Source organism: Psammomys obesus, unplaced genomic scaffold (genome assembly GCF_907164565.1).
Source record: "Psammomys obesus unplaced genomic scaffold, mPsaObe1.curated_primary_1811, whole genome shotgun sequence".
NCBI classification, from domain to species: Eukaryota; Metazoa; Chordata; class Mammalia; order Rodentia; family Muridae; genus Psammomys; species Psammomys obesus.
This window is the reverse complement of record NW_026596143.1, coordinates 472,444-485,584: the sequence shown is the minus strand read 5'-3', so window position 1 is coordinate 485,584 and position 13,141 is coordinate 472,444. Positions and strand designations below refer to the sequence as shown.

The following is a 13,141-nucleotide window of genomic DNA, read 5'->3' as shown; positions in this document are numbered from 1 at the left end:
TTCAAACTACTGACCATGATTCTACATATTTCTGTCACATTTTTTCCCAAATCCTTTTCAGGAAGTTTTATGCAAAATGAGCTCAGCTGTTGAGGATTTAGATGGAGGATCAGGAAAAGTATAGGTCATCGCAGGGTGTTGATTTTATGAATTGAATTTCCATGGGAGTTTTTAGTTATTCAATGCACGTGTTCAAATATCACTGTTTTCATGTTATTAGAGACTCTCCAGACTTCTAGTCATGAAAATGTCCTAGAAAATCTTTGTGAGATGTTTAAAGCCACTTTTTCGTAATATTAGTCCATAGAATGTGTAGCTTGAAAGTGATTTCAAATTTGTTGTTTGTGTAATTTTGTAATACTACTCCTTTTTATTTTGTTTTTTTGAGATAGGGTTTATCTGTGTAGCCTTGGTTGTCCTGGATTCACTTTGCAGATCAGACTGGTATTGAATCCACAGAGATCCTCCTGTCTCTTCCTCCCCGAGTGCTGAGGTTACAGCGTGCACCACTGTGCCAGCTGTTACTTTTGCTCCTTAACATAAACATCTCATGACATGCAATATGTATTTCTGGGTCAGGCAGCACTGAACGTTATAACATCTAAAAATGAGGAAAAGAAAAAGTCTAGTTTGAGAATCACTGGTCCGATCACACTGCAGTTTTATTTCCTTCTGAAATACACAGACCACTTTCATAATTGATTGGTGTCAACTCTTCATCGTGCAAGAAGTAGGAGTAAGTGAGGCCCCTGTAACTGGAACAGCATGTGGCAGTACTCGGTGGACAGCCGTATAAGTGCGTGCAATCACTATTAAAACTCCATTTACTGTCTAAAGAATGATACACATTGTTCTGAACATAGAAAAGAGAAATGTAAATATTGTATTCTTTCTTTCTTATTGCACCTTTAAAAACTATTCATTACAATTTATTCAGTTTTTATCCCAGTTGTAGCCCCCTCCTTCATTCCCTCCTAAGCCCACCCTCCCTCTGTCCTTCTCCTCCCATGCCACTTCCCCAGTCCACTGATAGGCAAGGTCCTCCTCTCTTTCCATCTGATCCTAGCCTATCAGGTCTCATCAGGACTGGTTGCATTGTCTTCCTCTGTAGCCTGGTTAGGTTGTCCCCCTCCCTCTTAGGGGGAGGTGATCAAAGAACCAGCCCCAGAGTTCATGTCAGAGACAGCCCCTGTTCCCCTTACTAGGTAGCTCATTTGGAGACTGAGCTGCTATGGGCTAAGGGGAGCAAAAGAACTTATGCACCTTTTAATTTTGTGAGAGTTACTCATATAAATAAAACAAGTAGCATCACTGATGGATTAAAATATCATGAAAACGTTCACATCATTTGGGAGCATCATCCCCTTTGGCCCCTTTCCTTCCTTATCTTCTTCTTTTTTTTTTTTTTTTTTTTTTTTTTTTAACAGAGAGTGATATTGAATGTGGTAAATGGGCTAGATAAATCTTCACAGTGAAATCTTTTCTGGTTCATTTTCTGCCTTTACAACATCTAATTCTAATGCTAAGTTTGTTAGAGTTTCCTACTGGATGAAGAGAATCTTCTGTTTCCAGAAACTTGTTATTCTAGGACACCCTTTGGGAAAGATAATAGATGCAGAAACAAATGCTAGAAAATTATTTTAATTTTAAAATTTATTAGTCCACAGAGAAATGTCCTTCCTATGCAGTAGTTCATAAAACAATGAAGGGAATCTTTTCTTCAATGAGATATATGAGCAAAGTACATCGTATGAATCTGTGAACAGTTGATAATAAAATCAACTACTCTGGGTATTATCTTTTTAAGAAATTTTAAATTTGTGTGCAAGTGCCCACAGAGGCCAAGGGACTTAGATGCCTCTGGACTTACAAGTGAATGTTAGTTACCTAATGTGTGGGATGGGAATCAAAGTTGAGTACTCTGTAAGGGTGATACCTGCTTTTAACTACTGAATTACCTCCCCAATCCTCTGTGTGCTAATTTAATAAATCACACAACTTCCTTTGACTAACAATCAAGCCTTTGGAGCAAAGAGAATCACGGACTACACAGTAGAACAAAAGAATAAAACTTGACTGTATTCAGAAGCATCACTGTGGAATTTCAGAACATAGGACAGTAAGTAAAGATCATTAATGCTTTCAGAAAAAAAATAGATTGTATTTTAGAAATTCTGAATGAACATGGTATTAAATTTCTCAAAACCAACTAACTGAAAATTTGCCTCTCAAGTCTTGTGTAAGAGTTTATTCCTGCTTTAAAATATAATTTTAGAAGTGATAAGAGAGGCAGACAAGGCAACAAGAAAGCCAAGAATTCAATGTAAATTTCTGTGCAATAGAATTTCTGTGATGGAAATTTATATAGTGAGTTTCTGTAATAGATGTTGCTTAAAAACATCTCTGAAAGGAAATGTAAATGTGTACACTGAGAAGAATTGCATAGTGAAGGCAGATAAGTTGGGTGGAAGAATAATTAATAGCAAGAATTACAGAGAACATTAGAGGAATCAGTTTTAGCTGTAGGAAAAAAAGTTCCATAAGGAAGGACATACAATCCCATGTGCTACCTGGAGAATCTGAGTACTGTTTCTGTAGGAAAAATAATGAAAATAGTTCATACTGGTGAAAATAAAGTAGGCAATAACTATTCTCAAACCAGGGGGTGTTATGAGGGGCGGAGTCAGAGATATTAAGGAAAATAGAGGAAAGTCCTTATTTTCTGTTGTAAAACTTAAGGGTTGCTTTCCAAAATGGGAAATATATTATATTACAGATTATTGTTTAGAAAATGTGGATATAAATATCATAAGAAATAAATAGTACAAATAAAGAATATGATTTTATTTGCTTGATGTAGAAAAGGTCTATTGCTACAGAAGCTTCTAAAATATGTACATGTACATATATATAAAGAGCCTAAGCAAAGCCACTCTATAGGATATGGGATATGGGAGTGAACATTATTCCTGCTAAACCTCACAGGCGAGCAAATAAACACCCCAATGGCAGGAGTGTGCTATCTTTTTTGGAGCTGTTGGCTGATGAGGTCCCATAGATCTCCAAATATTACAGGTTATCGCTTTTGCTTTTGGTGACCCTCCAAATCTGATGATAAGACTGCATTCATAAAACTGATAGACTAAGATCAGAAAGGAGAGGAGAACCTCCCCTATCAGTGGACTTGGGGAGTGGCATGCATGCAGAAAGGGGAGGGAGGGTGGGATCGGGAGGGGAGGAGGGAGGGGCTTATGGGGGGATACAAAATGAATAAAGTGTAATTAATAAAAAAAAAATCCACCGCATAGTTAGAGTCATAGAAGATGAAGGAATTAAGCTGGGACAGACCTTGAATCTTCATCCTTCTGGTCTAGCTTTTATAGCGCTGGAAGGGACTGCGCATTTGACCGCAGGAGAAAAGTCACCAACAGTCCTACCCTGTGAACTAAAGAGTGACTGTCCTGGTAAGACATGCAACAGCGGAGTGGGCATCAGGGGAGTGGCCAACCACTTTCTGATTGGATTATAGTCCCATTCCGCAAGAGGAAACTCAGAGCTGGCACTGCTACTGGGGCAAGGGCCTGTGCCTAGGTAGGTCATGGGTCCTAGGGAGAACCTAATATTATTTTGCTAAATAGATGAAGTATTAAACTGACTTATCATTACTCTAAAAGATTCTCAGCCCTCAACAGAGAGTTTTTGTTTTCTTACGCTAACTTGGAATTACGAGAGTGAGCACCAATATGTCTTGGTTAATAGAATAAAAAGAACCCTTAGGATTGTGGAGTGCTCAGTCCTGCATTGGGTATCTATAAATCTGTCATCTTTCCCCCTGACAGCCCAGGGGTCATCAGAGAAGAAGAGGCTGAATGACTGTGAGAGCCAGGAATGGTGAACAACTTTAAGGAAATAGTGTCCTCCAGACACAACAGGGCAGCTGTACGTCTGAATCTGTAGCACACACACTTGTGGGAGCTGAAGCCAGACACAGTGCCAGCATGGATGGTGGAGGTGAGATGGTGGTCGCATTTGTGAACAGTCTATGCTCCCTTCAGACTTACTTAATCAAGTTAGGAAAGTCAAGCAGACAACTGTTTAGAAACAGTCATGATTGCACTATAAATCAGACCTTCAAGTGCATACTTACTAACGTCCAGGTTAAGGCCTCACCACAATGAGCTAGTGTGGTGAACAGAGACTTATTTTCTTGACGAAAGTATCAAAGCATTTATTATCCAGATCGTGACTTTTGGAACACCTGTTCACTGATAAAATGAAGAGGAATGCTTTTCTGGACTAAACCGAAATAATTCAGGCAAAATGCTTATGTGCGTGGAAAACTTATAGCCGACATTTTTTTTCTTAAGCCCTTTGTGTTAATTCACAAACAGCAAAGGTGATAACGCAAATAGAATTTCTAGGAGTCTCGAGAGGGCGGTCAGCTTCTAGTAAAAGAATTAGTGCCTTCTCCAGAGATATTTGCATTACTGAGTACAAAGAAGAGAAAGGAAGAATTGGGCTGTAGGAGAGAGAGAATTTCAATGTAGAATGCAGAAACTTATGTCCCTGTGATGTTGTGGAGATATCATTTTTTTTTGTAGCAGTTTCTGTCTTAATCTCTCACAGAATAATTGCCTATCTAACTTTCACATAATAATAACTATTATTTTAAAATTTCCTTAATTGAAATAGAATACATCACTTCACCCTCCTTTTTCCTTCTTCCAATTCCTCCCCCAAATCCTTCCCATGTCCCTCTGACTCTCAAGTTGAAGGCCTCTTTCACTTTGATTATATTTATTACACATGTGTGTACACAAATAATACATAAATGCAACCTGCTGAATCCATATTTGTTGTTTGTGTGTGCAAGTTTTCAAGGCTGACCACTACGCATTGGACAACTCCCCCCCCTGGGAGTAGGTTGGCTGTCCTTTTCCTGGCACTCCTACCATCACAGAACACCTCAACTGGACACAGTACAGAGATCCACAGAGCATGAGAGGGCAACCTGAAAGACATGGGTACCCAGAGGCTACTGCATCCGTGGCTCGAGGAACGTCACTCAAAATGAACTGGAAAGATTCTAAGCCTCAGGATTACAGGAAGTCTGCTGTGAAGCAGTCTCTCCCAGAAATGGCCGAATAAACTAGAACGGAACGATAGTAATATCAATAGATATGTTACCATGAAGGGGGGGAATTTCATGGGGTCGCACCCTTGACAAATAACGGTAGGCAGCTACTGTCACATTCCTTAATGAACAGTGTATATTCATCATGCCTCATTAGCTGTTAGTAAGTCTTGTTAAGACTCTTTCTTGTTAAATTGTTCCGTAAAGCTGAAAATATTATATATAAAACAGCTTCTATGTCTCCATGTCTGGAGGTTCTGAAAAAATATAACTTTAGTAAATTATAAAATAAGCCACCCATGACAGGATTAAGTAGCCCATCACTTGTTTCCAAGATATGCTTCGTCATGGCTGTTAATTTTGGTTTTTGGAAGGAAACTGCACCCAAATTAAAACTAGCTTTTCAATGGTAACTTATTTAATGTATGCCTTGGAGCTTCTCCTAGATTTGGGGAGCCTTTTTCACATCCTTTGCTCTCAGAATAGAATTACTCCAGGAACTAGGGAAATTTCAAAATTAACCCTTTCGATGACTAGAAGTCCACTCACTGGAAAAGAACAGGGTATCGCAAAACTGCAAGCTATTATTTGGAAGTGCCCTATTTTTACCTCCCGGCTCCTGAGCAGGGTCTAATTTCCTTGCAGGGAGGAGTCTGGACCTGGCAATATTTGCCTCACACCTACTTTACAGCTCAGGGCAGCCAGTTTTGCACTCTCTTAACATTTTTCATAAGCATCCCCCACATAATTTGAGGAAATCTTGGAACACTTCATGGTATTTTCCCCACTATCAAGGAGGACAGTTCTGGGAGCAAGTGGATTCTGAGAGATCCCAGAGTTAATAGTCAGGATGGACAATATGCCTTGCAGAAGCAGTATTTCCTAGACACTAGTATTTTTGTGGTTTTCTGTGTACTTTCCTTCCTGTGTAAACATTTAGATGCACACCCTGCCTTAGCTGAGTTTTGAAAATAAACTTATTAACGGATGGTAATTTTACAAGGTTCTCAACCTTTCTAATGTTGTGACCTTTTAGTACAGTTCATATTGTTGTGACTCTCAACCATAACTTCATAACTATGGTTTTGCTACTGCTCTGAATTGTAACATGAATATCTGTGTTTTCTGATGGTCTTAGATGACCCCTGTGAAAGGGTCATTTGACCCCCCAGAGAGTCATGGCCCAGAGGTTGAGAACTGGTGTTCTAAACTATCCCATGATTAGTGTCTTTACTCTGAACTTGTTTCAGGTGGAATTTTTCATGTAATAGAAACCAACTTAAAAGTTAGGCTTGGTGTTGGAAACTTGCCCCTTCCCCTTTAACTAGTATATGTAAGTGACACCTGGCTTTTCCTCTTCATAAAAAGAGATTTTTGTCCAAAAAGGGAACGTGGGTTATAATGCTTTGTCATCGTCATAGCGAGATGTGACTTTGCTTTCAGTGGCCACATTATTTTTAGTTTGGTTATCATTTCTAGGAACTGTCTTGCAGTAGAAATAGCCATCACGCAGCATGAATAAGAGATACGGTGCACGCAGCACCGTTGACACAGGTGCTCAGAGAACCAGGTGACAGCAGGAAACTGGACATCTAGCCGTTCCTTTAGCGTAACCTTCACTGACGTCAAGAAGAAATTCTGTGACTTTATCTCCTCCTGTGAGCTCACTATCCTATCAGGGGCCAGCACTTTTGATTTCAACATTTGTCTCATGTGTAGTACGCAATGGTTTCATTTTAGTCAGTTAGTACGAATGCACATTTGAGCTGATTTTTGTCAGTGGATGGTTTTCTAGATAGCAAAGTCATATTACAGACATTGAAACTTTTGATGATGATAATAGTGATTATAAAAAAAAACCTTCTATTTATCAAACATGTAAAATGGACCAAATACAACTGTCTAGCTCAATGTTAAGTACCTTTCGGTAGACAGATCTCTCTCTTTTTCTCTCCTCTCTTCCTGTCTGTCTCTGTCTGTGTGTGTGTGTGTATATGTAAGATATCTGTTCAAGCACACTTCCTCCCCCTGAAGATTTCAGTTGTTTCTTAAATCATTTGAATTTTGGTTTCGCCATACCTACAATGAAAGTAATGCAAAATTTGGCAAGAACATATAGAATAATGTATTAATGTAACATGATTTAAGAGAATGGGTAGAGTGCTTAATCGAAGGCACATTTTAGGCATTCACTAGATGCTAAGTGGTGCTGATGTGGGGAGCAGAGGAGAAGAGCAGAGGAGGTCAAGAAGGAGGTAATTTCATGAGTACTACTTCAGATGATCTTAGCTGCAAAATCAGAGTATGAACTGATATTACCTTTTGCCAGCTCCTGCTATTTCAGTATGGATACGGTACATCAAAATGTGAATCATGATGATTCAAGCCAAGGAGCATTAAGTAGCAGAGATGAAATCAGAGTCAGTGTTCTGAATCCTTTATGATTCTTTCAGTATCCTGTCCTATGTAAACCACCTCCCCTCATGCTGCCTCATCTAAGCTTTCATTTCAAACTATTTCTGGAAGCTCATGCTTCTGGTTCTTAGTGAATTGTAATGTCATCTTATAAGAGTGTTGTTAACCTCTGGCCTTAGCTTCTGATGGCTTCTGCAAACCACTTATTTTTCTTCCCCTTTAACAAGTATTACTCTATCATTTTGGAGGCTAGAGTAGAAGTCCAGCTCTCACATGTTAACCTTCTGCAACCCTGTTTTTCTCTTCTTTCCCTTTTGTTCCCATTCATTCCGCAATTTACTGACAAACAGGGATTGATAATTCTTAATAGGTTGGAGATATTTTTAGGTGCTGGGAATGAAAACAAACTTTCTAAATGTGCTTTTTGTTCTTTCTCCTTTTTGCCACCTCCATCAGTAATTCTAGTTTCTCTTTGATTTACCTGAATAGTATTGCTAAAACGCTTTGGTATTTCAATATAATAGAATTGCTTGAAACCTGCAACCCACTGCTACTGTCCTTTCTATGCATTCAAGTCAGCTAATGGGATGATGAGAGCTATGTTGACTCATAGTTAAAATTTCATTTTACATGTGCTTCCCTGTCAATTGCTTTTTAAGGTCATATATATATATATATATATATATATATATATATATATATAAAGAAACCTTAAAATCCATGGAATGAAATCAATATCCTTTTAGTCAGATTTCAACATCTATAGCTTGCCTTCATTTTTTTTTAAAAGCTTCTTTGAAAACTAAGTCCATTTACTTCTCACAACTTGTAAGGTCACAGGCAGTTTAAGGCCAGAGAAGATCCAGAGTATTAAGCTCTGTAAGACTTCAAAGGTGAACAAAAGGAACATTTCTCTGTAAGCTTGTTTGATTTAATTTCAGCTTCAAGAAACCTTCTCCTATATGCAAAACTGTTGATATTTCTTGATTATGTTAAAAAAAAATCCTATGAGTCAACCATGGGTCACTTATTACACTTATTTTCACTTCTTATATTAAAATGTCCAAATGGGTTACATAGTAATGGGAAGAGGGGCTGCCCCTGACATAATCTGATTGGCCTGCTCTTTGATCACCTCCCCCTGAGGGGGGAGCAGCCTTACCAGGCCACAGTAGAGGACAATGCAGCCACTTTTGATGAGAACTGATAGACTAAGATCAGAAAGGAGAGGAGAACCTCCCCTATCAGTGGACTTGGGGAGGGGCATGCATGCAGAAAGGGGAGGGAGGGTGGGATCGGGAGGGGAGGAGGGAGGGGCTTATGGGGGGATAAAAAATGAATAAAGTGTAATTAATAAAAGTTAAATAAAAACCAAAAAAAACCAAAAAAAATGGTTTGAAAGAATTGTTCTCATTGCAACACAATACCAGTTTTTTTGTTTTTGTTTATGTTTTTACCTTCAAAGAAAAAATAAATAAAAAGATGACAGGTCAGAAATGACCCATTTTAGACCAATTTTAAGCCCATGAATCCATTTATCAGTAAATAAGATTAAATGTATCTCAAGAATTGGCAGCAAGGTGTGTGGTATGGAATGGTTTGAAAGGGTCTACTGAAGCCTCCGTTCTGTAAATGAGAGTGCCCTTCAGAACAGAGATATGAGCAATAGTCTCTGTTTGTTACACTCCAGTGATCCTGTGGCTAGGGAGTCAGGCTGTCACAGGGCAGTGTAATGGCTGTGGGAAAGAGTTTAGAGCATCGAAGGTGTTAGTATTAGGAAACCCCCAAACTAAAAGCAGAACAGTTCTACAGCCCAGAATATAAAGCAATGATTCTTAACCTGTGGGTCACGACCCCCAGGGCTGAAGAATGGCCCTTACAGAGGGGTCACATATCAGATACCGTGCATATCAGACATTTACACTAAGATTCACAAAAGTACAGTTCTGAAATTGTAATGAAAGAATTTTATGGTTTGGGGTCACCAAAACATGAGGAACTGTATTAAAGAGTCATGGCATCAAGAAGGTTGAGAAGCATTGCTCTCAGGAGAGGGTACCTGTTAAAAACAGAACATATTCGCTTTATGGGAAAAATTTTTGTCTGGAAAGAACACTGCTTCAGCACACATATGTTGTCAGAAAGGAAGTATGACGCAGGTCTAGCCAACTCTCATTTGATGCATTTCTGGTCAGCCCTCATACAATGTAAAAGGGGTGCATAGTATATGCTAGAGCATTGGTTCTTCTCCTGAGGGTCATGACCCCTTGGCGATCACATAATGGATGTCCTTCCTATCAGATATTCACATTACAATTGAAAGTAGCAACATACTGTTATGAAGTAGCAACAGAATGATTTTATTGTCAGGGTTAGCACACAGCATGAGGAACTGTATTAAAGTGTCACAGCATTAGGAAGGTTGAGAACCACTATACTGGAGAATTATACTGAAGCCTTCGAGTAACTATCATGACCAAAAGTTGAAAAAAAAAGGTATAGAATGCACACTTATATTTTCTAATGGACATATAGCCTCCTGGCACTTAGGACTGGAAATAGGCTGCAGAAATATTTAACTGAGATAATAGAAAGATTGATGCGAGTCTTGAGACAACTATGATGAAGGGTGGTGAAGTTACTTCTGCAGGTCATTGGTGGGGCTAAATTTTATTATAGCATTTGAATATAAGGATGTGATATGAGCAAGTTCCCCATTAGTTCATTTTCTTGAAAGAAACACTAGTTTTAAGTGAGCATTGTTATAGCATATAGGTTGGCTTGCTTGACATGAGAATAAGATTTAGCAAAATAGTCATAAAAAAGCAGCTAGTTTAAAAGACCAAGATGAAAGCATAATGGATCTTTTAAAGAAATCTTAGCCATTGAGAAAACAGTGTTAATTAGTGAATTTGAATTTTTTAACTTTTATTAATTATACTTTATTCACTTTGTATCCCCCCATAAGCCCCTCCCTCCTTCCCTCCTAATCCCACCTTCCCTCCCCCTTCTTCAAGCATGCCCTTCCCCAAGTCCACTGATAGAGGGGAGGTCCCCCTCTCCTTCTTTCTGATCTTAGTCTATCAGATCTCATCAGGAGTGGCTGCATTTTTGTCATCTTCTGTGGCCTGGTAAGAGGATTCCAATTTCCTTTCTGAAAACAAGCCTTCTAGATCCTACTTTACTATGCATAGTTATTATTTGAGAGCAAGGTCCGTGGTGTAAAGCCCTTAACACACAATGCAGGGTCTATGGTTCCCCTGGCATAGAATATGACCTTGGACAGGGCACTTGTGGATATTATTCCTCAGCTTCCTTGCTGGCAGTCTCTGACAACCCCGGAGACAGTAAAATGTAGTGCCCTTTTTTTTTTTTTATTGTCATTCTACTTGGTTATTTTATTAAGTAATTAGGCAGGCCAGAACTCCGTTTTCTTGTTGGTGTGTTGGTGGTGGGGATTGAACCCAGGGTCTTGCACATGACTGACAACTTCTCTCCCGCTGGTCTATATCCCAAAGCTCCGAAATCTCACTTTCTACATATTAAATCTGTTTTCTTCATATTTTAAAAGCCCTAACAAAGCTGAAATTGTTAGGGACAATGTCAAATCACAAATATAAACCATCCTAGCCTAGAAGTTAATATTTAAATTAACTAACAAAGCAAATGCTTATCTTGTACTTTATAAAAGTTTACAATTAAAATCCTTACTGATTTGTTATGATCCAGCTGTCAAAATTGCTCTTCATCTTTCACTTACTACATTTTGTGTTTGTTTTATAGATTTGGAGAGAGGCATGGATATTTGTTCTCTTTACATACTATTCCATACTTTTTATTTTCAAAATAATTTCCTCCTAAATATCTAAACATGTAACACCAGGTTTGTTACAATAACTAGGTTATTTCAGTCGTCGGTACATTTATTTACTCACAGATCACATATTTAAGCATTAAGACAACTTAGAAGGTAAGCATGGTGATGTATGATTTCACAATGACATGAAGTATGAATGTATGGTCGGTTACGTTTTCACATGACTGACATGATTGCGTTGCCTGTCAGACTGCTTCAGTTACACAGAGTACTCATACAACATAAGATCTGAGCAAGGAATCCAAGTTTAATATAAACAAAACCCAATCATGACATTTAAATTCCAAAACTGAAATTAAACACGCAGAGACAGAAATAACTTGTAAATTTGTATATCTTTACTGCCTTAAAAAAACAACTTAAGTTGTGTACTGGTAATTGGATATGTGATCAAAATAGTTGAGGGAAATATTAAAGAATTTGATCTTTTTAACTTGATAGTTTTAATAAGACAGAATATTCTTTGAAATCTCATTATTAAGAAAACCGCTATCATGTTACGTACTCTTTCTGTTGGGAAAACAGAGAGGAAGGAAGATTTCCTAATATTTCACACTTCAACGTAAGATTTATTGGCCTCAAGCAATGCCACACGTACCAGCAGCACAACATGTTATAGATAGACTGGTCACAAAGTTAAGAATAAAAAGAATCCAGAACAAAACATTTCTATATGGGGAAAGAGACGCAAGCTATGTGGAGCATATTTTAGAAATGACATTTTGCTAAAAAGATTTGACTCACAGCTTTCTACTGACTACACATTTTCCCCTTCTGCTTTCAGGGCTCAGCTCTGAAAGCAGTCAACAGCTGGCGGAACACGCCAAGGTTTCCCCACTCTGCCTCCTAGATGACAGCCTCTTACCTGGGCCAGGAGTTGCTGTTGTCTCCAAGACATGATGCTTTTCCAGCCTGGCTAGGAGAGGAGTCTGTCCCGTTTGTGTCTCCAAAATCTAAGTTCACATTTCGTGGCTGAGGTCACACTCTATTCTGAGCAGTTCTCCTTAAGGCAGTGTGTGATTCTAACAAAAACACCCTCTGCAGCTGGAGGGAGCCTCAGCTAAAGCCGGATCCTGTCAAGGCGTTCCTAGTGACTTCTGTCTTCTAAATGCAGACTGATGTTTTGCGAAAGGGGCCTCCACAACCAGGCCCAGATTGCCTGCAAAGTATTTCCTGCCTCTGAGAAGTTTGCATGTGAGAAAGCCTGCACGAAGCCGAGGGGAGGGGCTGAGCTGAGCCGCCTGGGCGTTGAAGCTCTGATTTTACACAGAACTGAAGTGAGTTTGTCAAAGCTCTTGAGATGATTAGCTAGCGTCAGAAAGTCCTAGTCCTTCCTATCCCACAGGGCTCATGGAAAACAAGGAGGAAAGAAAACGCAGCTCTCCCCTCCACAGCCTTTTCCACTGTGTTAGATGGAGATCAGAATACTTCTGCTAGCTTATTTCAAAAGTTTTTTAAAAGACAGTTAGATGAAGTCCTAGGTTTTCAATACCGTAATTCTTCTAAAGTTTAGAACCTTAAAAAATGACTTAAAATTTTACATCCTGGACTTGAGAAAATCTGTAAGTAAAATTCCGAGAATCCAGGAAGTAGAATGTTTTCTTTTTCCCTTTCATCTACAGATTTCTTCGCAGAACACGGTGGTTTGTGTTACAGTCCATGCAGCCTTACCTCCAGTCGGGGATCCTCCAGTTACAGACAGCCCGGAAAGGGAG

The 13,141-nt window shown here is 38.9% G+C and overlaps 1 protein-coding gene across 1 annotated transcript in view; it reads right to left on the bottom strand.

The window, feature by feature from the left end:
* The window catches only part of Dlc1 (DLC1 Rho GTPase activating protein), a 384,088-nt gene extending 371,742 nt beyond the window's left edge, over positions 1-12,346 (bottom strand). The window contains exon 1 of the mRNA XM_055593391.1: positions 12,292-12,346. The gene's annotated coding sequence lies outside the window, so the exon portion shown is untranslated. The remainder of the gene's footprint in view (positions 1-12,291) is intronic.
* Positions 12,347-13,141: the final 795 nt, after the last annotated feature.